This window comes from Odocoileus virginianus, chromosome 29, assembly GCF_023699985.2.
Source record: "Odocoileus virginianus isolate 20LAN1187 ecotype Illinois chromosome 29, Ovbor_1.2, whole genome shotgun sequence".
Classification (NCBI taxonomy): domain Eukaryota; kingdom Metazoa; phylum Chordata; class Mammalia; order Artiodactyla; family Cervidae; genus Odocoileus; species Odocoileus virginianus.
This window is the reverse complement of record NC_069702.1, coordinates 14,202,283-14,228,701: the sequence shown is the minus strand read 5'-3', so window position 1 is coordinate 14,228,701 and position 26,419 is coordinate 14,202,283. Positions and strand designations below refer to the sequence as shown.

The following is a 26,419-nucleotide window of genomic DNA, read 5'->3' as shown; positions in this document are numbered from 1 at the left end:
CTTTGTTTAGCCTTTGGATCAAGGGAAGCCATCACTGACCTTGAGTGGAGGTCAGTTTCCTTATATACTTTCTTAGAACAAAGGTGCTTTGCCTTCCTAACACTTATTAATCAGCATATAATTATGCACAGTTCATGCTCCATATAATGCAAACGCTCCCCACCCCAAATCAAGCCACAAAAAAAGAGGGATTTGCCTTATATTCTAGTACTTCTTATGTCTCCTGCATAAAAGGTCATGGTCTCAATTATTTCATTTTCAGCAACAAAGTACCATTTCAGGCAAGCAGCCTGAAATGATCTCAAGCAAGGCTTATTTTTGATCTTAAGAAGGTCACCTGGACAAGAAAAAAGGAGATGAAGATATTTAAAGCAGATTTGGTAATTATTCCTGAGGCATGACTTCATTTTTGCAAGTGTTGGAATCATACTGTTTTAGAAAACCACACTTTATAGACTCAGGTGGTTTTAAATAAGCCCTTTAAAGAGCACTGGAAAAAAGTCATGTAGTAGGTAATTAAATGTAGAGATCATAACCAGAGGATGAGAATTTATGCTTGGGGTGCAAATCTGCAGCAGTAGCAGATTTCTGAGAAGTGACTTGCAGAAGACAGATGATGCACTATTCTCTATTAGATAATTACAGAGTGGATCCAGTGAACACAATGATGCTAAAGATACACAGAGAGAGTTTTAAAAACATTGTTTCATATAGGAGAATGGAAAAATCATTTTTAGAAGCATAAAATATTTAAAGTGATATGGGATTTAAAAATAATGTATTTATAACAATAGCATAAGTGTCCTAGGTATGCGTTACACTATATTGTCCATCTGTGCATTTAGGCTGGCCAAAGACTTTGGCTGAGGATCTTTTCATTAGAAAAATGAAGGTGACTTTTTGTTTGAGGTCACCTTATGTTTGAGCAAATGTACTTTAAAAAAAATATCAAAGTCTAGTTGAATTACAATTTTGTGTTAATTTCTGCTGGACATCAAGGTGATTCAGTTATACACACACACATATATGTTCTTTACAAAAATATATATTTTTTCACTTTTTGTTACTGCGATGGTTTGATTATTACCTGTGTCCCTAACTACATAGTAAGTTTCACAAGAACACAACCCTTCTCTGTGTGCATCTATAGTACTCCAGGCATTTCCCACAGAACTGCTGTTCATTCATTCAGCTGTGTCCAACTCTTTGTGACCCTGTAGACTGCAGTACACCAGGCTTCCCTGTCCTTTACTATTTCCCGGAGTTTGCTCAAACTCATGCCCATTGATTTGGTGATGCCATCATACTAGTTGTTTGAGACGTAAGATAAAAATATTTGTTTCATGACCTGAAGAAATAAGTAACATTTCAACACTGAAGAAACTAAAATGGAATTTGTTTTTTTTTTTTGGCCGTACCATGTGGCAAGCAGGATCTTAGTTCCCTGACCAGGGATCAAACCAGTGCCCTCTAAGGTGGAAGCACAGAGTCTTAACCACTGGTCAGCCAGAGAACCACTGGTCTACCAGCAACTAAAAAAAAAAAAAGCATTTTAATGAAAGATACCTTTTGCCCTAGCATTAATTGAGAAGAATCTTTTTTACTCTTTATAAATGTAAAAATCCTCAATTATTCCCTTTTATTCTCTTAAGATACTCAAGGGTTCATGTTTAAACAGTGACAGTTCTGAGGACTGTTTTCATTATAGTTTACTTACTGGGAGATTCAAGGATCAAAAAATCATTCTTATCAGAGTTAGACCTAATGAGAGGAGTATTAAAAGGGCTTTGACTTCTTGAGCACTTCCATCCATTGTTTAAGTGAACCCTACAACAATCTATGAGTTAGCTGTTATTCCCACTTAAGACTCCAGGGAAACTGAGGCTTGGCGAGCTTTACAGCCAACCTTTACCACTGGGCAGAATCTGCAATAAAAGTCTTACACACAGTAGCTCATTCAATTCCCATGACAATTTTATGACCACTATTATCTCTCTTTTATATATGGGAGGATGAGGTGAAGAGGGGAGAAGATGAAAATCTAGAGAGTCTGAGTGCCAGGATTCCAGGAAACCTGCCCCGCATCATACCCCTTGATTGATAACCACTTGGATAAACACATGGTGAAGCTGGGGGGAGATAGAGGGGACTTGGAAAATGGCTCTATTGTGGGGCATGCAGCCTGTGCTAGAAAGTGAAAGTCCTTGCTTTTTTTCCACTCCTTGGCCTTCCTGGTGGTTGTTCCCTGCACTCCACAGTAAAATGGTCAGCGTTTAGTAACTTTCTTGTTCATTGTCTTTACATCCATTCATTGACTCTTTAAAGGAAATGTTTGGCTACTGCCACTGGTGTACATTCGTTGGTTGCATAATAGGAAGGAAAGAAGCCAGGACGGGAGGCTCCATTTCTAAAGAAGGCTTTTTAAAGCCGACTAAGAGTGATTTCACAGAGAGGGTTGTGAAACTCGAGTCTCTCTATACGCTTTCATTGCTATGACGACAGGAGGCTCCTGCTGCATGTAGCCAGAAAAAGCAGCTGACATTTCGGTCCTAGGGACATAGGGGAGAGGTTTACAAAAACAAAAAACAAAACCCAAACCCTGGCGTGTGAATTTCAGTTAGAGAGAGAGAGAAAGAAAAAAATACCCCTGAGAGCAAGTCAAAACCCCTATTCTTGCCTTTAGAAAAGATAAGAAAGGAGAAATGTTGGGGCCTTCTCTCCCATCCAAGTAGCCAATAAAACAGATTTGAGCACAAAGCCCCATTTCGTCTCACCCTTCTTAACAACAACCTGAAACAGAAAGCTCACTTTGGTTTCACTTGACTTGGCCATTACGAAGAAACTAATTGATAAAGCAGTAATACTTTATGTCGAGCTCCCCCCCCTGCCCCCCCCTGCCCCCCCCCCACCACCCACTCACACACAAGGGAATTCACTAGGGTCAGATTTATTTATTTTTTCATTTCTTTGGATCAAGAGACAATTCAAAGAATATTTCTTTCTTGACCCCCAATTTTACTGTTAAGAAAAATTATTCCAAGTGTGTAATCAAACACTTCCTCACTAGATTGGGGTTGACCCATATACAATATTGATATTATGTATAAAACAGACAATTGATGGGAACATACTATATAGCACAAGGAACTCTACTTAGCACACTGTGGTGATCTAAATAGAAGGAAAATCTAAAAGGAGGGGATATATGTATATATATAGTTGATTTCTTTTGCTGTGCAGGAGAAGCTAATACAACATTGCAAAACAACTATGTTGCAATAAAAATGAATTAAAACAAGAACAAAAACTTCTTCACTCTGTGACTAGTATTCTGCCAGGTGCTGTACCTGACATTAAAAAAAAAATCTTATTTAAATCCTACAATGACCCTAGTGTAGGCATTATTATCAACATTTGCCTAATGGATGGGTAAATTCAGTCCAGAAGGTGTGACGTGACCCCCCAAGCTCACACAGCCTGTAAGAGGCAGAAGTCAGGATTTAAACTCAGGTGTATAAGGCACTGAAACCCATGCTCTGCCTACTCTTCTGGGCAAACACCTGACATTTACATTTTGTTTTACAGCAAGTGTGTAACTGCAAAGAAGAAACCTTGAGGGAAACCTGGAGTAAATTCCCTTTCTACAGAGTTCCATTAGGAACATAAAGGTAGTCTAGTGCTTTCATATTAGCTATGATTGATAGATTGATTCAAATGTATCAGGCATAGTTAATTTCCTCTCAATTCCCACAACAGATCACTAAGGCAGCAACTAATCTTAAGATCCCGATTTCCACAAATGAGGACACTGAGGATCTAAGAGTCATTTTCACAAAGTCACAGACCCTGGTAAAGCCGAGATGTAAACCAGATCTGTATGTTTAAAGAGCCCATGATCTTACTCACTTTATTATACCATCTTCCTACAATCAGTCAAGCCCATACCACACACTCTATTCCCCAGACTTCTGACCATCTTTTGATGCCCAAGATAAAAATCAGGCTAGCCTCAGGTGGTACCACCATTGCAAGCACAGCCCTTGGGGGAGGATGTGCTGTGGGCCTTGTGTGGACCAGTTTCTAGCCGAATTGGACATCCTTGTAGGCAGCCAGGCCTACAGGGGAAGCTCCTCTGTAGGGGACTTCCTTTTGGGGGCTTCCTTCTCCTTCACTGGAGGTTGCTCCAAAATGATATGTGGAGTCTGAAAAAACAGTCACTTATATTCTTGGGGGAAAAAGATTCCCAACACATTCTGGACCCTGTGCTAAACTTAAATAAAATAGTAACGTTTTACATTACAGATCAACTGAATAAAAAGAACAAGCAGTTGAGAGGAAATGAAATGAAAAATGTTTGAAACTGTCCAGACACATCACTATTCATTTCATTTCTATCATCACTATTTATTATTTTTACTTAGTTGATAAGTGAAACTGTGCCTGAGTGCCTACTGGGGATTAAACACAAAAGGATCTGGAAAGGAAAGCCCAGGCCTTGAATTGCTAAATGGCTGTACAAAAATTCCCTGAAAGAAAATAAACAAGATTCATTAATAACATGTATCTATTCTTTTCCAAAACGTGGAAAGCAGCACTGGATGGTCAGTAGATGAAACAGACTGCTGTACTTTGCTGGATCTTACTGAATGGACAGAAATATAAACTTAAATCTTTCCTGAAAGGGGTGTCCTTTTTTTTTTTTTTATAATAGTCATAGTGAATGGTAGTCATAACCATCACGGTTGAGCTGAATAAGCTGTGAACTGAAAACGACTGATATCCAAGAGAAAGAGGAGAATAAAAAAACCCGATTTCTGCTGACTTGGACCAAGTGAACATTTCTATTCAGCGTACTTAGGCCCTGGGCCAGAGGGGAGCACGGATATAATGCCAAGGTGACATATTTAACCTCTTTGCAGATTAATGGCAGTTCAAAAGGGATACACTCTCTGCAAGACCTCTTGGTTATAGTATCAACAACGTTGATCTGCAGTTGAAAGCACGATTTTCTCCTGCAGGGTGACCTCTAATTCCCAGGAGGAATGAGGGAGCATGGCTTGCATTATTGTTTTATTTTAGAAGATAGAGTCAGAAATGAAGGTACCTTACAATATATGAGTTATGATAATTTTTTAACTCTTTGATTCCCCTCCCCCTTAGTCCCTTCCTAAATAAGACATTATTAGGAATTAGGAATTTTGTGTATGTGAGTATGTATCCTAAAAAATAATGGAAGGAGACCAGAGACAATGAGTCAAAAAACTCTAAAAGGGAATCAGGAAAAAAGATAGTCACAATAGCTAAAGAGATTATCAAAATGAATATAATACTATAGAAATTTTCTTATCTTTTGGAAAAGCAAAATGTTCCATTTCTACACTGCTGTTAGGTAAAAGACTGGTACAGTGGTGATGATTGAATAACTTCAGATAATTTACAGGGAAAACACCCAAATTACTTTGATTTGAAAGTTGATTTTTAACAACCACTTTCCTTTTGATTTATTTAGTACAGTTAGTCAAGTATTTCTGCAAAACACATTTCAGGATTTCAGACTTCACCAAGATCTGAATGCTAGTCTGGCCAACAATATTTTTACATTTCTAAGCATCATTGATTAGTATTTGTTCTTTAACCATGGGGAAGAGAACACGAATTCTAGTGTTAAAATTCCCTAGTAAGTAGTTTTTCTGTAAATCATGCAAAAGGATTTTTTTTTTTCATTGTTCTTGTTAACAAGTGGCTTTGTATTAGGCAAAAATATTAGACTTCTCTATCCGATCATGCAAACTAGGTTAACAAATACAGTTAAGTCGATACAGTAAACTTCTTAAAATTTACCTTCAGGTAGGTGGCTGGACCCAGAGCCTTGGCAGAAAATTGCAGCTGAATCCTGTCTTTCCACACAGCCTGGAAATAAGTTTGACAAATGCCCAATACTCTTTAAATCTCTCCTTGTTTAGCTCTGCTTCTTTGCCCAGAAACACATTCAGGTCTATTGGAGTTGAAATTCGCTGCTCTGTCAACTCGTCAGGGTCTGAGGTGACAGACGAATTCGGAGGTTGGCACTGGGACGTATTTCAGACTGTCATCGTTTTTTTTTGTTGCAGATTCCCGCAGTTCTCGGGCAGTCCAGCCTCTCCCGAGGAGGGCGAGGGTGCGCTGAGCGTCGCAGGCAGTGGAGACCCGCGGGAAGGAGCTCAGTCTGCCCGAGAGAATGGGGTTAACTGTCCTCCCCTCAAGCTCTTGTTCTCAGAGGCTCATAACTTGGCCAGAATATAAGCACTTGGCTCCTTATGCTTTTTTTTTTCCCCCTTCTCTTTTTCAAACAACTCTAGAAGGTTTTACAAGCAGGATCTCTTTTGGGGTGGGGGGTGGTGTTTACTTTTAAATGAGACTGAAAAGAGACTCCATGCTGTGGTTTCTTCCTAAAGGAAATTGTGGGGGAGGGGTGGTGGTGGGGGGGTTAAGGAAGGAGAAAGAATAATCGTAGCAGACGCATTTTTACGTCCCCTGTGCAAAAACTGTTCTCACGAATGCGTCTGAATTTAGTATTAGCAGGATATTGCAGGTACTTTAACCTTTTCAAAAGATGACCTTCAGAAATTTACATATATATGAAGCATTATTCCTTCATAGTATGGATCGCTTATATGCTGATCCAGAAATGTTGCAGTTCATAAACTATTTTTTCCACAACACAACTCCCTACCATAACCCCGTGTATAATGAGTGATCTGTAAGGGGGAGCTTTCCCATGAAATAGACTTAGCATTTTCATTACTTCTATATGTGTCTCATCTCTTCCACTGCGACGTCTACATTTATTGGACATTTGTTATGTGTCAGACACTGGTTAACAGTTTTTTATGCATCCATCTCAGCTGATCCTGCCAAGCTTGCAGCAAGTGACCACCACGTCCATTTGATGATAGTGTGGTTTGGTGGGAAAGTCGGCACGTTTGAGGCCACACTACGTGGGTTTGCACATTGGTTCCTAACTGTGTATGACCTGGGATGAGTCACATAACGTCTCTAAGCTTCAGAATCCTTATGTATAAGATGGGGATATAGATAAGGAGATGATAATAGTGTTCACCTCAGGCAGCTGTTCTGCATCGTAAGCAGGTAAACACCTCCTGCCACCCAACAGACCCTCAAACGTTAGTGATAATGCTTTACATGAGGAGACGGGAGCTAGGGGTCTTTTCCAGGGTCTCTAGCTTGTAGACTGTGGGGCAGGATTCCAACCCAGCTACCTTGCTGACTGATGCTACTCAATATCTAGGCTCTAACACCTCCTTCTCAGTGAGCTGCGAGGTCCCTGAGGGTGGGAATGTGCCTCTGTGTTTTCTCCATGTGCCTAGCACAGTGCTTGGCATAAAGTGAATGTTCCATTAACACTAGGTAGGTCAGAGTTTAATGTAGCTTTAAATTTTACTCCACCAAATTTTATTTTGCCAAAATCAGCACAAAAGCCAAACAACATTATCAAAAAGAAGGAAAAACCCCACCTGTAATTCTAGGCAAATACGCCCTCAGACAATTGTCTTCAGTCACTTTAGAAACATTGGCCCTATTTATTTTTCAGATCTCTGCAAGAGAAAGGTAATAAGAATTATCTCAGTTTTGCAGTTGGGAAAATTTGGGAGCAGAGGAAACTGGGCAAGTTGCCTAGGAACTGCAAACAAGTCACAGTGCAGCTGGGAACTGTCTCAGTGTCTCTGCAATCAGGATCGCTTGTTCCAAACCGCCTTGCAAGGCGCAGGGTGAAATGACGTGATGTCCTTTTGCCTCAGACAATGGGATGTTTTTCCTTAGCCAAGGTCTGGGCTGTGAGCAGTCTCCTCAGAGAAGGATCAACGGGGTGGGCTGTGTTAGACTCTGGTTCTTCTCTGCCTCCGCACACATCTGAGTCTGAGGAGTGTGGGAGACATGGGCACCATTTCTTCAAAAGCTCTGAGGACCTCAGGTGTGGTGGGACTCTTACAGGGTATGTGTGTGTGAGCAAAGTCACTTCAGTCGTGTCCAACTCTTGTGACACCATGGACTGTAGCCCGCCAGGCTCCTCTGTCCATGGGATATCTCTCCAGGCAAGGATACCAGAGTGGGTTGCCATTCCCTCCTCCAGGGGATCTTTCCAACCCAGGGAAGGAATCATGTCTCTTAAGTCTCCTTCATTGGCAGGCAGGTTCTTTACTATTAGTGGCGCCTGGGAAGCCCTACGGGGTACGTAGAACAAGCGTTACCGAAGGTCAAGCTTTACTGAAGATTTTACCTGGAAAGGCTAAAGGGAATTTTCTCTGGGACCTAAAGTGTTAACTTCTTATAACAACATTCCCCGTTTGTTTGACATGGTTTCATGAGATTGGTTTCAGGTAATTACATCAATTCAATGAGAATGTAGGGAAAGTTTCAGCTGCAGGGCTATGGGGAAAAGATTTGACCAAGAAAATTATTTTTTCTAATACTAGAATTGATATTTTATGTATTTACCAAATGATCCTAATAAAATTTCTTACAGAGATCTGTTAACATAACAAATAACTTGGTTAGAGCAAACTGGATTTATCTCTCAAATGTAAATATGTATCTAGGGAATTTGTAGGTGTCAAACCTTGAGAATTTTGACTCTCAGTTATACAGGATTTTGTTCTAGGTCTTAATAGATTAATTAGGTCTTATAGATTAATCATTAATCTATAATGATTAAAAAGCCCCATTGTATTTTTTACAACTAGATAACAGAGAAAAGAGAGAGTATGTGTATTTAGTAAAAGGACCTTGAATCCACAATACCTTAAGTATGACTTTATTTTGGGAATGTTTATGGGCAGATATCCAAACTAATTGTTTCTAAAATTGTTGTTTCTAAAATAGATTACAGCTCATGAAGCTGAGGACAATAAGCCCACACCAATACCGCACTAACAGATGGAGCTGTGGAATGGATTTAGAAACTTATCCAGTATGTAAATGTGATGGGAGAACTTTGATAAAAAGGAGCTTATTACATTCCTGCATATGAACTGACCTACATAAAATCAGCTTTGGTCAGAAGGGTCCAACAAAAGTCAGACCCTTGAAGTGTTTTTTCAAAGTTGGTGGTTTTTCAAGCTTTTAATGCTAGGGCTCCCTTTTACCTTAGTGAAAGCTGTGGCCAAGCTCCTAAAATTCATCCATGACCCTCCCCTCTCCCAAGGGATTCCATGAAGTTAAGAACCTTTGATTCAGGTTAAGGGCCAGGGAACAAATTCATCAGTCCTCAAGCATTGGATAAGTCCTTTTGTTATACACAGCACAAATCTCTGAGTGATAGGAGAGAAATGTCACAGTTCCTGCATCTTAGGAACCTAAGAGACAAGAGTACATTCATTGTCAGAAGGGGGCATGGTTCCCTTGGACAAGTTGTCGATGAACAATCAGCTGACCTAAGGAAAAAAAGAGCCAGATTTGAGGATCATAACCCAGGAAGAACGTCTCAGCCAGCTCCGAGACTTGTTCCACCCATTAGAAGTCAAGGCACGGTTATATAAGTTTTTTGAGACTGAGGGCTGTACATGAAATGACATAATATTTTTTTAAAATTTATTTTATGTTGGAATATAGCTGATTAACAATGCTGTGTTATATTCAGGAATACAGCGAAGTGATTTAGTTATGTTTACACATGTATCTACTCTTTTTCAAATTCTTTTCCCGTTTAGGTTATTATAGAATACTGAACAGAGTCCCCTGTGTGATACAATAGGTCCTTGTTTGTTATCCATTTTAAATACAAGCACTCACAGACTTACAGAACAATCAGATGACATTATTACTGACAGTTTACCTACTCCAGATCTGAGTGTCCTCATGGTGGTTCATATGACCCTGCACAAGATCAAGAAGGAAGGTGATTTTTTTAAGAAGTCGTTGTGTTGGTGCTGAGAGAACGTTGCTCTTTATGGCTGAGCAGGTAATCCTGCTGATGGGGGAGGGCTGGTGCTTGTATAATATAGATACACAACGCACAGTGAGGGAGAGAGGAGAATGAAGGGCTGAGAAGAATTATGTTTAAATTTTTCTGTTGTCCCATAAAATATGAATTTTATTTCACATAGGGGAGAGTCCCAGGTAGGAAGTGAGTCTGGATGAAGGGAAGATGTAGTGACAACAGCTTAGTGATAGCAGATCGACAATTATATTGGCCAAGACCTATCCTGTAGGACCTTCTCCTTGCTGATGCCCTGTGTTAGTTTTCTAGGGTCACTGTAACAAAGTGCACACACTGGGAAGCTTTGTTGCTATTCAGTTGCTAAGTTGTGTCTGACTCTTTGTGATCCCATAGACGGTAGTTTGTCTGCCTCCTCTGCCTCCACTATCTCTTGGAGTTTGCTCAAATTCATGTCTGTTGACTTGGTGATGCTATCTAACCATCTCATCTTCTGTCACCCCCTTCTCCTTTTACCTTCAATCTTTCCCAGCATCAGGGTCTTTTCCAATGAGTTGGCGCTTCACATCAGGTGGCCAAAGTATTGGAGCTTCAATAACAGTCCTTCAATGAATGTTCATGGTTATTTCCTTTAGCATTGACAGGTTTGATCTCCTTGCTGTCCAAGGGACTCTCATGAGTCTTTCCCAGCACCACAATTCGAAAGCATCAGTGCCTTGGTGCTCAGCCTTCTTTATGTTCTGGAGGTGGAAGTCCCAGACCAAGGTGCTGCCTGGGTGGGTTTCTCCTGAGGCTTTTCTCCTTCCCTTGTAGATGGCTGTCTTCTTATTGTGTCCTCACTTTATCTTCCTTTTTCTGCTCTCAAACACCCGTGGTGTCCCTTCCATGTTTTATGAGGGTGCTGGACCTATTGGATTAGGGTCCCACCCTTTGACTTCATTTCACCTTAGTTGAAATAACCTGTTAAGGTTCTTTCTCAAATCCAGTCACATTGGGATTTAGGGCTTCAACACATGAATTTGGGGGGACATAATTCAGTCCATAGCATCCCATGTATTTTTCAGATTTTTTAATTTATTTCTTTATGGGTCTTACTTCTGAGAACCACACTCATTTATCAATTCTGGCTTAGTCACTGGCCTCTTTCTATGGAATTCCCTCCGTTCCTCTGCACCACCATCGTATCCTGACAATGAACCATTTCAGATCTCTCAGTTCTGTCTTGGTTATCAACTCATTCAATTAATTTCTCTCTTTTACCTCTGTACTTTTTTATTGAGTTAGAGAATATAGTTTTTCTTTACTTATTCTATCACTATTTTCTATTTTCCTATGGCTTTCCTGGTAGCTCAGACAATAAAGAACCCACCTGCAATGCGGAAGTTCCGGGTACGATCCCTGGGTTGGGAAGATTCCCCTGCAGAAGGGACTGGCTACTCACTCCAGTATTCTTGCCTGGAGAATTCCATGGACAGAGGAGCCTGGTGGGCTACAGTCTATGGGGTCACAAAGAATCAGATATGACTATTTCATCTTCATAATAGCCCAGTAAATGTTAAATGCCTGTTTTAGAAATGAGATGACTGTGTTGAGAGAGGCTGAATTAGTTTTTTTAATGTCTCAGATGCGGGGTCAGTTTCTGACTATGGATACTTGCAGAAGTTGCTCTAGCCATCCTCCTCTGGCCCAGCACACCTATGGGCTTAGTCATACCCTCTTCCAGGTATTAAGCAGAGACTTGACTCACAGAAATAATTAAAAAGCAAGAGAGTTGCAAATATGCAAAGTATTTTGCTAAATATCAGGTGCTGAATGTAATTAACTGCCATCTTTCTCCTTATAACTCAAAGCAAAAAAAAAAAAAATCGAAAGAGGAAGATTGGTTAGGGTTGGGTGAATTTTGTATGTCAGGCTAAGCAATCTGGCTGTTTTATCATTAGGTAAAAAGGAGCTCTGGAAGATTAGAAAAAGGAAGGCAAAAACATAAAATACATCTATCAAGACAGATTATGCTGCAATAACAAAGAACTCCAGAATATCAGGAGCCTACAACAAAGTTTTGTTTTCATCCCTGCTCCACATTTATTGTTCAGTTCAGTTCAGTTCAGTCTCTCAGTCGTGTCTGACTCTTTGAGACCCTGGACTGCAATACGCCAGGCCTCCCTGTCCATCACCAACTCCCGGAGTTTACTCAAACTCATGTCCATTGAGTTGGTGATGTCATCCAACAATCTCATCCTCTCTCATCCCCTTCTCCTCCTGCCTTCAATCTCTCCCAGCATCAGGGTCTTTTCCAATGAGTCGGCTCTCCGCATCAGGTGGCCAAAATATTGGAGTTTCAGCTTCAGCATCAGTCCTTCCAATAAATATTCAAGACTGATTTCCTTTATGATGGACTGGTTGGATCTCCTTGCAGCCCAAGGGACTCTCAAGAGTCTTCTCCAACATCACAGTTCAAAAGCATCAATTCTTCAGCCCTCAGCTTTCTTTATAGTCCAACTCTCACATTCATACATGACTACTAGAAAAATCATAGCTTTGACTAGACGGGCTTTTGTTGGCAAAGCAATGTCTCTGCTTTTTAATATGCTGTCTAGGTTGGTCATAACTTTTCTTCCAAGTGGCAAGCATCTTTTAATTTCATGGCTGCAGTCACCATCTGCTGTGATTTTGGAGCCCCCCAAAATAAAGTCTGTCACTGTTTCCATTGTTTCTCCATCTATTTGCCATGAAGTTTATTGAATTCTACTGAAATTCTGCTTTGCATCATCTTTACTCCAGGATTCGGGTTGACCAACCCAGAAACAGGAGGAAGAAATATGGCAAACTATGCTTAGTTCTTTTTTTCAATTAATTTTTATTGGAGTATAATTGCTTTACAATGTTGTGTTGTACAACAAAGTGGATCAGCTATATGTATACATATATTCCCCTGTTTTTTCTCCCCATTTGAGTCACCACTGAATAGCAGCAGGTTCTCAATAGTTACTTATTTTATATATAGGATCAATGATGAAACTCTGCTTAGTTCTTCAAGTTTCTGCCAGGGTCTAATACATATCACTTTTGTCCACATTTCATTGACCAAAGGCTTGAATATATTGAGGCTTGAATATATTAAAAAAAAAAATGTTGGCTGCACTGGCCCAGGCTTTGTTGCAGGGCACAGGCTTAATTTCCCATGGCATGTAGGATCTTAATTCTTGACCAGGGATCGAACCTGCATTCCCTCATTGCAGAGTCTCAACCACTGAACCACCAGGGAGGTCCTGAATATATCTTTTTGAGGGACACAATTCAACCCATTACAAGGTGGGTTGCAATTTAACCATAAACATCTGGTTGATTAAAGGAATGTGGAAACTATGATGAATGGTAAACTCATAGGGTAAAAAAATTTCAAAAAAAAAAAATAAGGTACTATATAGAAAAGCAAATGGTACCCTTAGAGCATGCTTACAATATCACACTTCTTTTTGCTGTTTCCTACAACACCCTTAAGATGGATAGGTAATGGGAAAATGTTAAAATCCAGTCAAGTAAAAGATTCTATGAGACAGTAACAATCTGTGATAGTTTGGTTTTTATCCTTCAGTTTTGATATTAGCAAAACTCCAAAAAAAATGTAATTCTTATTTGCAATTAAATCTTGGTTCAGTCGGCCCCTAGTTGTATGCACAACTGAAAAATTTGGGCTTGCCTGCAGGATGAGTGGGATGGATCCTCTGGGAAGAACTAAGGACTTCTTGGGAAAGACTTCATTTTAAGGGAACAGGAAGCCAGGGAGATAAGATTAGCTCAATAATGTAGCCTGTGGAGTGGTGGAATAGTTTATTTCTCTTAGATTTGATCCTAGGCCAGTCCTCAGTGGGCTCAAGTGCACTCTGGGAAGAGGGGGACACTAGGTTTAAATGGAACAAGCTATTTAATTAAGTCTCTTGATTTGATAAGCAGTCCTGCTTGCATACCGCGTGACTCAGGGTCACGCACGGCATTGCAGGCTCTGGTGTATGGATGACTCCAGAGCCCGTGGAGCTACTTGGGGCATCTCAATGGCTCCAGCAACAGTGTACAGTGCAGACCCTTGGGGCGATGGCAATAGTGATGTCGACTAGCAGCGACAGTGCTGGGCAGGGGCAGAGTGCCTGGTGAGGTTGGTGGCCTAGGCAGTAACGTGGTGCCCAGCAGAGGCACTAAACAGGAACTAAATCAGAGGGGGCAATGGCTGGTGAGAGGTGACCCAGTCACGGGTCTCAGAGCAGGACCTCAAGTAGCTTCCCAGACAGTGGATGACCCCGGATGAGCCATGCAAGAGATTGCAAAGTTGGAGATGTGATTATTGAGAATCTGGGAACGTGTGAAAAGTCTCTAAGGACGTAAGGACAATAATGATTGTGTGTGACTTTCAGGTGGCGGGCTCAGTTTTTCTTTTCTTAAGTTTTACTATTGGTGTATAGTTGCTTTATAAGTTGTGTTGTTTCTGCTACATAGCAAGGTGAATCAGCTATGTTGTTGTTCAGTCACTAAGTTGTGTCTGACTCTTTGGGACCCCAGGCAGCACACCAGGCCTCCCTGTTCTCCACTATCTCCTGGGGTTTGCTCACATTCATGTCCTTTAAGTCAATGATGCCATCCAACCGTCTCATCTGCTGCTGCCCTCTTCTCCTCCCGCCTTCAGTCTTTCCCAGCATCAGGGTCTTTTCCAGTGAGTCAGCTTTTTGCACCAGGTGTCCAAAGTATTGGATCTTCCGCTTTCAAGTCAGTCCTTCCAATGAATATTCAGGGTTGATCTCCTTCATCAAGCTGTAGGTATGCATATATTCCCCTCCCTCTTGGACCTCCCCCTCTCCACTCCATCCCACCCCTCTAGGTCATCACAGAGCATCGAGCTGAGCTCCCGGGGCTTTATAGCAGGTTCCCACTAGCTATCTATTTACATACGGCAGTGTGTATACATCAGTCTTCATCTCCCAGTCGCTGCCACCCTCCCCTTCCCCACTTGTGACCACATGTCCATTCTCTATGTCTGTGTCTCTGTTCTTTAGAGCTGAGTTTAAAGAATAAAGTTGAAATTCAAAAACGTGAAGCTGCAATGGCCTGAGAAAGGAAACAGGAGAATTTCATACATATTTTTGTCTTCTGTAATTGCTTAACGTTATTCTCAGCTTAATCAAAATCCACAGCTGTTTTTTATGCCGCCCAGTTCATGATGATATTTTTGCACCTGCTTATGAGCAGATGGTTTTCATTTAGTAGTTATGCGTCTGTCTCCATTTTTGTATTCCTGAAGTCCTTCATCACAATAGCAAGAAATCTTTTCTCTCTCTCTCTTTTTTTTGTCCCCTGAGAAGTTTTAATCACCACTGAAAGATTCCTAAAGGACCCAGTGCAATAGTATTTGACTATGAACGTGAATTGTTAAATTCATTACCAAGATGCAAGACACATGTCAGAGTCCCAGTCTAAAAAGTTACCCGTAGATACATAAATCCAGTGATTTGACTCAGAATTGGTAAATTCTAAATTGAAGGACATTTAAAATTGAAATCCAATGCCTGTCATTTTCTTCTACTTTCAATCTTTTGTGCTGACTTCCCTATCAGATGCCAGATTATCAAAGAACATTAAAAAGGCCTACAGGATATTTCTAACCATTGATGTGATTGAATATCACCAGAAACGAGTTCTACTACCTCTCAATATGATTTATACCAATCCAGCTGTCAGTTGCTGGAGCATGTATTCAAAATCCTTCTTCTCCCAGGATGAAGTACAGTAGAGAATTGATGAGTCTGACAGACTTGACTTCAAGTTCTAGCTCTGCTACTTGCTAGCTGTGTGACCTTGAGGGAGTTACTTAACCTCTCTGTGTCTTCAAGTGCTCATCTGTCAAATGAAGATGTTAATAACAATGGGTTGCCCAAAAAGTTAGCTCAAGTTTTTCCATAAGATGCGGCAGAAAAACCCAAAAGAACTTTTTGGCCAACCCAATACCTACCTCATTGGGTAATTTTGAGGAAGAGATGATGTCTGCATAATGCTTTGTCTAATGTGTGACTGGAATAGGAGCAATAACTTAAAAATAATAATAAACTGTGGTGGATTTATTTGGGGGAATAAATAAACGGTGAAGCCACCAATAAGGAAGTTGGATGTTGCTTGTAGTGTTATGGAGCCTTCTGCAGTAGAGATTAGAACACCTTTTCCTTTCACAAAAACTGCTGATAAACCCTGTGAGGGATGATGGTTTTTAGGCAGAGGGATAAAACACATCCTTTCAGTTAAGCTCTACAAACACAGCAGCTGCTCACATCCGTCCCTGGAGGCCTGGGTTGCTGTCTTTTCTCAGACAGAGCCCTCATTGAGTTTGGGGGAATCTGGGTGGCCCTGCACTAGCAGTGTGGGCCATGGAGCTGCTCTCATTCTGATCCCACTTTGGGCTAGACACACAATGCAATCTACCAAACATTTGGTGTTTGGATCTCATGTCCAAGTGAGGTGCAGCTGGACTTCATATTTCTGTGCATTGGACTCACAGGATGTGTCTTGTTCACCAAGACTGAAGTTTATACTCAGGCCATCTCAAGGATGAGGTCATTTTGCTGTTCTTAGCCAAAGGCCGCCCTCTAAATCTGTCTGATGTTTTTTTGGCTGTAATGTCAAGTTCCCAGAGCAAGATGTTTTAGACTAAGAAGTCCTGTTTGTGTAATAATTCAATCCTGTTCTGGAACTGTGCTCCAGAGCTTGTGTTTTCTTCTTAGTTTTGAGCAAGGGCATTTGTATTTTTGACAATAATTCAGTCGTGGAAGAGCACTGGGGTTGTTAAAGAGGTTTCACATGGGCTGGTTGTGCACATGAGCGTTGGCAGTGCTACAACTGAGGCTCCATCTCTAGCAAATGATGAGAGAGGCTGATCAGGACTGAGCAGAAGGCCTTCCTAGTGGCTCAGATGGTAAAGAATCCACCTGCAATGCAAGAGACCTGGGTTCGATCCCTGGGTTGGGAAGATCCGCTGGAGGAGGGCATGACAACCTACTCCAGTATTTTTGCCTGGGGAATCTCATGGACAGAGGAGCCTAGCTGGCTATAGTCCATGGGGTCGCAGAGAATCGGACACGACTGGGCAACGAAGCACAAACAGCCCAGAGTCTGCACTGGCATTAACTGGCTTGGCAACTCAAATGGAGACACATGGATGATTTGAACAATGCCTGTTCTTTCTAGTTTAGTATTTCTCAAAATTTCTTTTTGACTATCACTCTCCCAAAGGCCCTTTGAAACTGTTTTCCTGAGTGCCTCCACCCTTCTCACTTCGTGAAACTGTAATACTATAGCTATCCTGGATATGCATTTATGTACTCTATCCATACTTGTGTTTTATATTTTAAAAAGAATAGGATTTTTTTACCTCTCCCAAGAATCAGTTTTGCGCCCTGGACTGAAGAGCCTCAACAATTGACTAAAGCACATCTTGTGCTTAAAAATATACAATTTACTGTAGTGTAATCAATTGAAGCTTCCTAGGTGGCTCAGTTGGTAAAGAATCTGCCTGCAATGTGGGAGACCTGGGTTCGATCCTTGGGTTGGGAAGATCCCCTGGAAAAGGGAACAGCTACCCACTTCAGTATTCTGGCCTGGAGAATTCCATGGACTATGTAGTCCATGGGGCCACAAAGAGACGGACATGACTGAGCGACTTTCACTTTCATCACTTTCCCAGGTGGCACAGTGGTAAAGAATCCATCTGCCAAACAGGAGATGTTGGTTTGATCCCTGATTCAGGAAGATCCCCTAGAGTAGGAAATGGCAACCCACTCCAGTATTCTTGCCTGGAAAATTCCATGAGCAGAGGAACCTGGCAGGTTACAATTTAGTACATGAGGCTGCAAAGAGTCAGACATGACTTAGCGTGCACACACACATACACACAATCAATTGACTATAATAATTCATGGTTGGAGAGATTGAGACATTTATGTTTTCCTGTTGAACTCTTTTTAATATATATGAGTGATAGTCACTCAGTTATGTTCATCTTTGTGACCCCATGGACTGTAGCCTACCAGGCTCTTCTGTCCATGGAATTCTCCAGGCAAGAATACTGGAGTGGGTTGCCATTTCCTTCAGGGGATCTTCCCAACCCAGAGATCGAACACAGGTCCCCTGCATTGCAGGCAGATTTCTTTACTATTTGAGCCACCAGGGAAGCCTACTATTAAGAGATATTTATAAGTATAAAGAGAGGTCAACTTAAAAAGTATCAGCAGGTACATGCTTGATTTTATCTTATAATCTATAGACAACACATTAGAATATGTAATGAATCCATATACCTTTTCCAATATCTAACAGCATTCATTACTCTAAAACTTATATAAAGGAACAGGGTCAGTAAACTTTCTGAAAATATTATAGTTGCTTTTCTGAAGGAATGTAGTCAAATTTTTCATAAGTTTTTGGTTCCATTTTGTCTGCTTTACTTAGGTTATATGTTAATAGTTTGAGATTCAGCAAAAAACAGCAGGATAAATATTTTCAGCATGTGACCTTCTTCTTCATTCATGTGATCACCTTCCTGCTGGAAAGGACTGGTCACCTCACAGCCAACTCTTCTCTCCCTCTGGATTCACATTCACAGATGTAATTGCCCACAAGCACCAGGGAGGACACAGGAATGAATAGAGAAGGTCAGAAGCAAGAAAGCAACACACTCAGGACAATGAGGACTGGCAGCTGACACTGGGCCCTGTTTCAGGAAGACAAGAGGAAGTGCCTGGGACTTTGGAACTGTAAAGTATGATCCATCTAAGCAGTGGTCCCCAACCTTTTTTGGCACCAGGGACTAGCTTCATGCAAGACAATTTTTCCCATGGACCAGGGTAGGGGGATGGTTTGGAGATGATTATATTTATTGTGCACCTTATTTACATTATGATTACAGCAGATCCACCTCAGATCATGAGACATTAGATTTTGGAGGTTGGAGACCCCTGATCTAAAAGTGGTCAGCTGTTGTTCTACTATTGCATCCTTATTCCCATGGGGGAATAAATGTCCAGTGTTGCCAGATCACTTTATTGTTTTAAAGAGAAGTCAGAAATCTGAAACTTTATGTGCTCATCAAATACTGACCAAAGGGAATGGCTACGCACTCCAGTATTCTGGCCTGGAGAATTCCATGGACTGTATGGTTCATGGGGTTGCAAAGAGTTGGACAGGACTGAGTGACTTTCACTTTCAGACAGCAAGGAATTCACCTGCAGTGCAGGAGAACTGGGTTCGATCCCTGGGTTTGGGAAGATCCCCTGGAGAAGGGAATGACATCCACTCCAGTGATTTTGCCTGGGAAATCCCATGGACAGAGGAGCCCAGCTGGCTACAGTCCATGGGGTTGCAAAGAGTTGGATACAACTTAGCAACTAACACTTTCAATACTTTATAGGCCATCCATCTCCATAACTCTCCATCATGTAAAACTGAAACCCTCTACCCATTAAACAATAGCCCCCTATGCCTTCTCATCCCTCAGAGTCCTGGAACTACCATTCTACTACTTTCTGTCTGTACAATTTTGACTACTCTAAGTAACTGAAATGAATGGAATTGCACCCTGGTATCTGTGTTTTTTGGGACTGACTTATTTCATTTAGCATAATGTTCATCTGTGTTGGTACATATATCAGAATTTCCTTCCTTTTTATGGCTGGATAATATTCTGTTGTACATCTGTATCACATTTTGTTTACCTGTGCATCTGTCAATGAATCTTGGGTTGTATCTACATATTGTTATTGTTTATTCTTGCAGGGATGAACATGGGTATACAAATATTTTTTTTATCCCTGCTTTCAATTATTTTGGTAATATAGTCAGAAGTGGAACTGCTAGATGATATGGTAATTCAGTTTTATTTATTTATTTATTTTTGAGGAATGGAACGGCTATACTGTTTTCTGCAGTAGGTATACCATTTTATATTCCCAGCAATAGTGCACAAGGATTCCAATTTACCTACATCCTTGCAAACACTTCCTTTCTTTTTTAAAAAGAGAATTGCACACTCTTTTTAATTTATTTACTTATTTATTTTTGGCTGTGTAGCAGTGCTTGTGAGATATTCCTTGACCAGGGATTGAACCTGGGCCCCCTGCTTTGGGAGTGCCGGGTCTTAACCATTGGACCACGAGGGAATTCTCTGTTGTTTTCTTTTTGGATAGCAGCCACCCTAATGGGTGTGGAGTGAATAGCATACTATTTTTGATAAGATGCTTGGAAGATCTGACGCAGAGTAAGTGCTTTGTCCATATTTGTCCTGCACTAGTATGTGTTGGTTCAGAAGACATAGAACATTACTGTGCCCCTAACACTTCCCATCTCTGGTATTGTCCTGTGTCAGAGGGGAAGAGCATATTAATTTAATTTTTTTCTTTGGAATCTATCACTTTTCATCTTGTGATACAGTTATATCTATATAAGTCCCTATGTCCCCTGAAAGTGAAAATGAATTTGCTCGGTTGTGTCCAACTGTAACCCTCCAGATTCCTCCATCCATGGGATTTCCCAGGCAAGAACACTGGAGTGGGTTGCCATTTCCTCTTCCAGGGGATCTTCCTGACCCAGGGATTGAACTTGCATCTCCCACACTGACAGGCAGATTCTTTACCATTGCACCACTTGGGAAGCCCAAATTGAGACAAGGCGAATATAATTAAGGAAGGGTAATGCATAAGGAATGATGAGACCTCTTATGTATTTTCATCAAATCCTCTGCCAGTTTTAACTCAAATGCTGTTTTAAGATGCTGTTAAACATCCTGCCACTTAATAAAAAAGATTGATCTAACATTCTAGAATGACCGATGGGGTGATTCCAAGATTGCTTGACTTGAGAAAAGGAATATGATTTCTCATTTGCCTTACTGTGCTCCTGTAGTGTACCTGAAAGCCAGTAAACTTGAAAGTGGCCACAAGAGGGGAGTATGAACCACTGTCATCTTTCACAAACAAATGAGAGGAACTGAAGAATTCTCCAGCTGAACACATGCTTCCTTCCGAGCAACGGTCAATTGAATAATCATACTCCTTCCAGCTGATCATCAGAGGATGAGTGTGGGTTTGCCCTTTCTATGTTCACAGAGAATATAACCTTCAGCTCTCCGCTGTCCAGTTACACTTTAATCCTGACTGGAAGAAATATTTGTGGGAAGAGGACCTGAAGGACAGGCAACCCTCTCTCTCAATTTTACTGATGTTATGTTACCTTTGCATTAAGCCAGAACCCTGAGAAACCTGTACTCATAGATCACCTTGTTCTGCTTCCCTTAAGAATTATTTATATTGACAAATATATGGACACAAAGGGGGGGATGGGTGGGGTGGCATGAACTGAGAGATTGGGATTGACATATACATACTGTTATGTATAAAATAGATAATTAATGAGAGCTTACTGTACAGCATAGGGAACTGTACTCAATGCTCTGTGGTGACCTAAATAGGAAGAAAATTTTAAATTTTAAATTTTATTCTACATGTATGGGGCTTCCCAGGTGGCTCAGTGGTAAAGAATCTACCTGCAATGCAGGAGATGCATGCAGATGTGAGTTTGATCCCCAGGTTGGGAGGAGGCATGGAAATCCACTTTAGTATTCCTGCCTGGAGAATTCCATGGACAGAGGAGCCTGGCAGATTGTAGTCCATAGGGTCACAAAGAGTCAGACATGACTGAAGTGACTGCATGCACGCATAGGCCTATATTGAAGGATACTTTAAGAGACAGCTGTTTAAAATATATTATTATGTCAACATAAAGATATTGCCTGCAAATTCACACAATGTTCTGTTTTAGAGGGCCTGTGGGAGAAAATTTACTCAAAACTCAGGACACAGGAAAAGCTGTGCTTTGCCTGGAAAACTTGTTTGCTTGTCCTCATTGACTTCGTAAATGCTTTAATGTATCATCCTTCTCTCTTTCCTTTGACTGCCAGGAGCCTTCTTTTATCCAACAAGTATCTGTGAAGTGCCCCTTCTGGGCCAGCTGTGATGGAGAGTGCAAGCAGAGGATTTCTGTCCTCATGAAGCCTACAGCTTAGTGGTGGGGACAGACATTCATTCATCATACAGGTCAATGTGTACACTGAAAAGGGTGATGAAGGAAAGGAAGCTTTATAACATGACATGTGTAGCAGGGGGACTGGACTTAATTTGAAGAAGTGCCCTTTGGACCTGCGGATAAATAAGAGTGACCTGAGGTGCAGGGGTGGGGTTGTAGGAGTGGGGCACTGGCATTACTGACCAGAAGGGAGCAGCATCGTGCATCCTGGCAACTGGAAGAGAAGTTCCAGGAGGGCTGCGGTGTAGACGCAGGTGGGGAAGGGATGAGGCCAGGTTTGAGAGGACACGGAGGCTTGGGTGGGCTTGTGTGGGTGCGTGTGTGACCAGTTGCTTTAGTTGTGTCTGACTCTAACCCTAACCCTCCAGGATCCTCTGTCCATGGGATTCTCCAGGCAAGAATACTAGAGTGGGTGGCCAGGCCCTCCTCCAGGGAGATCTTCCTGTTCACACTGGGATCGAACCAGTGTCTCCTGCATCTCCTGCAGGTGGATTCCTCACCCTGGGCTTACCCAGGCTTTTGTTACCCTTTATCTCTTGTCTGTGTCATATTTTCATAAAAAATACGTTTTCATGGAACAAGATGGGGGATAAATTAAAAGTCATTATTCCCGTGCTTGCATTGCATTACCAACTACCTCCACCAGAATTTACGTGAGAAACAATCTCACACATGTATCACAACTCCATCAAGGCTCACTTGTGTCCATGGGGTTTCACTCACAGACACAGGTGCTCAGGCCCCTCTGGGTGAACCCGTGGGCTTGAGAACACAGTGGCTTTGCTCTGATGGCATCCTGAGTGATTCCTCCTTTGCAGCACATCAGGATCAAGGATTAGAGAGTTCTTCCTAGAAGACAGGTTTATATACAATTTAGAAATAATAGCCCTGCCTTCTGGTTTTGTTAAGTATTACTGTCAGTGGCCTCTTAAAAACACACAGGAACAAACAGGCTGAGTGAATAAGAAGGCAGTATTCTATAGTTGCTTTTTGATTATAAGCCTTCAGTCTGCCAGCTGGGCTGAGGATTAGAAAAGAATCGGTGAAAGATTCTTAGAGGAAACCCCTGTGGTTCGGGGTTCTTGAATTGATCTGTCACTCCAGTTCTCGGCGTTGAGTTGAAATAAGACTTTCATGGGAACAAAACACGTGTCAATGTTGCTACCTTTCTGAACACATGTGTGTGTGTGTGTGTGTGTGTGCATGCGTGTGTAAAGTCGCTTCAGTCCTGTCCAACTCTATGCAACCCTATGGACTGTAGCCTTCCAGGCTCTTCTGTCCATGGGATTCTCCAGGCAAGAATGCTGGAGTGGGTTGCCTTGCTTTCCTCCGGGGTCTCTTCCTGACCCAGAGGTTGAATCGGTGTCTCTATGTCTCCTGCATTGGCAGGTGGGTTCTTTATGGCAAGAGCTACCTGGGAAGCCCTCTCTGAGTCCTCACTTATTGTCATAAAACACACTTCATTTAAGCAAGGGGGAAACAAAGGAGAAAAGAGGAAAAGGAACTGGAGAGACCAGTTGAGAGTGGTTAGAACTGGAGTATCTCACGCATTCTGTTTTAATGAGACAGGTCTCCTTTCCGAGCTTCTAAACACACCAGACACAGTGATGCCACAGGACTTTGGCCTGGCTGCTGCCTCCGCCCGGAACGCTCTTCCTGTCTATGACCAAGTGTCTGACTTGCTCACCTCCTTCTAGCTGCTTTTATTTTTAATTGGAGGATAATTGCTTTGCACTGTGGTATTGGTTTCTGCTGCACAACATGAATCAATAGCCATACGTATATATGTGGCCCCTCCCCCTTGAGGCTCCTCCCCACCCATCCCACCCTCTAGGTCATCATGGAGCTCCGAGCTGAGCTCCCTGTGCTATGTAGCAGCTTCCCGCTAGTTACCTATTTTATGCATGGTGGTGTATATATGTCAATGCTATTCTCTCGATTGTCGCCCCTGCTTCTTCCCCACTGTGTCCACAAGTCTGTCCTCTACATCCGCATCTCTATTCCTGCCCAGCAAATGGATTCATCACTACCGCTTTTTAGATTCCATACTGTGCTGTGCCTAGTCGCTCAGTAGTGTCCGACTCTGGAACCGCATGGACTGTAGCCCACCAGGCTTCTCTGTCCATGGGGATGCTCCAGGCAAGAATACTGGAGTGGGTTGCCGTGCCCTCCTCTGGGGGATCTTCCCAACCCAGGGATTGAACACAGGTCTCCCGCATTGCAGGTGGATTCTTTATCATCTGAATCTCCAGGGAAGTCCAAGAATACTGGAGTGGGTAGCCTACCCCTTCTTCAGGGGATCTTCCAGACCCAGGAAACAAACAGGGCCCTCCTGACTTGCAGGCAGATTCTTTACCAGCTGAACAACCAGGGAAGCCCTTAGAGTCCATATATATGTGTTAATATATTAATACGACATTTTTCTTTGACTTACTTCACTCTGTATAACAGGCTCTAGATTCATCCATCTCACTAGAACTGACTTGAATTCATTCCTTTTTACAGCTGAGTAATCCTTCCAGTGTTTGATAGAATGTTACCTTCTCAATGAGTCTCACCTTGATCATCCCATTTTAAATTGATGGCCCTCTTGAACTCCTTGTTCCTTTTGCCCTATTTCAGAGGTCAACAAACTAGGACCCCCTTGTTTCTGTAAATAAAGTTTTATTGGAACACAATCAGATTCATTTTTTAATGGCTTGACTATGGCTGATTTTGCCCTACAATGGCAGAGGGAGAAAGAGTGTGGCCTGAAAAGTGCACGGTAAGTCTTCAAGAGCTGCTGAATGAATGAGTGAGTATAAAGTGTTCCACAAAGATTAGACAGTTAGTTACAATTATCATTATTATTTTCATGCATCTAAAACTTTTCAAAAGGGGAGGATATCCATTACACCAGCATATATTCTCAACCTAACATGTAGAAAGTTGTGACCATCACAACTTTCTTACCTGCTGCAGGAAGCATGCTCTTATAGGTTTGCCTCTGACCCTTATATACCTGCTTACCTCTGCTAGAACACCTACACGATCTCAAAATAAACACCAGAGGAAAAGTCTTTTATATAAAAGTAAACATCTTTTGCAGCTCGAAGATGTTTGGGTTTTGTTGGGGAAGTACTATTTTCATGTTCAGACAGAGGAATGTCTATTTTTACACTACAGCCAGACGAGACTTAACCATTGAGCCAAATGGGTAGGTGTGTTTTCAAACTATGTCTTTATTTCACTGAAAAGAAAAGGAAAGGGACAAGTTCACCTTTTGACCAAGGAAAGAAAATATTCAGCCTTCCGGTTCCTTCAGCAATTGATACATTTTTTCACATGAATTACATTTCTGGATCACATCAGCAAACACCAATTTATATAAAGTAGTGTCTTTTCTATGCAAAATATCCATGTGGTCACTGCAAAGGCATTAATTGGATCCCATCTAAGCAGAATTATAAAATATTTTTTTATTTCTGCTGACCTTTTAATCAGTTGTCATTTTTAAAATTACATGCATATCATCAGACTCCTTTTAGTGTTTGACTATTTTTTGAGGGTAAGTATGAGCTCAGAATTAAGTATAGTACAATAGAGTTACTCTCTGACAATTAGTCAATCCTAAAGGAAATCAACCCTGAATATTCATTGGAAGGACTGATGCTGAAACTGAAGCTCCAATACTTTGGCCACTTGATGAGAAGAGCTGACTCATTGTAAAAGACCCTGGTGTTGGGAAAGATTGAGGACAAGAGGAGAAGGGGACAACAGAGGGTGAAATGGTTGGATGGCATCACTGACTCAATGGACATGAATCTGAGCAAACTCTGGGAGATAGTGAAGGACAGAGGAGCCTGGCATGCTACAGTCCACAGGATCCCAAAGAATCGGACATGACTTAGTGACAGAACAATAACAATATCAACTAGTCTCCATGGAGGGATTTTGCATTTAGCAAAGTCTGGAGACATTTTTCATTTTCATGACTGGGAAGGCACTACTAGAAATCTGAGTGCAACTTTGCATTAGTCAGGGATGTTATTAAACATTCTACAACGCCAAAGATAGGATCCCTCTCTCTACCCCCAACATCCCAACAAAGGATTTTCCTGTTCAAAATGTTTGTTGTACTGAGGTTGCAAAACCCTGCCCTATGACATGGTTAGCATTTTCCTTTTTCCTTTCCAAGCCATTTGCTTTCTTGTTGCCTTGGTGATGTCATCATATGCAACTTAGGTTAATAACAGGTGCACATTTCTTCCTTCACTGGGAGGAGATAATGACCATAAAACACTGTGAGCCATTCAAACACTAAAAATCCCTAGGGATGAGAATTATTACTCTTTATTAAGAGAGAGAGAATTACATGTCTCCAGATTTTGTGGC

The 26,419-nt window shown here is 41.5% G+C and overlaps 1 protein-coding gene across 2 annotated transcripts in view; it reads right to left on the bottom strand.

The window, feature by feature from the left end:
* The window catches only part of SPARCL1 (SPARC like 1), a 47,059-nt gene extending 40,798 nt beyond the window's left edge, over nt 1-6,261 (bottom strand). The window contains exon 1 of one of the 2 annotated variants that reach the window (XM_070458151.1): nt 5,842-6,261. The gene's annotated coding sequence lies outside the window, so the exon portion shown is untranslated. The remainder of the gene's footprint in view (nt 1-5,841) is intronic. The other variant, XM_070458153.1, reaches the window with a different exon arrangement.
* Between the last annotated feature and the right edge of the window lie 20,158 nt (nt 6,262-26,419).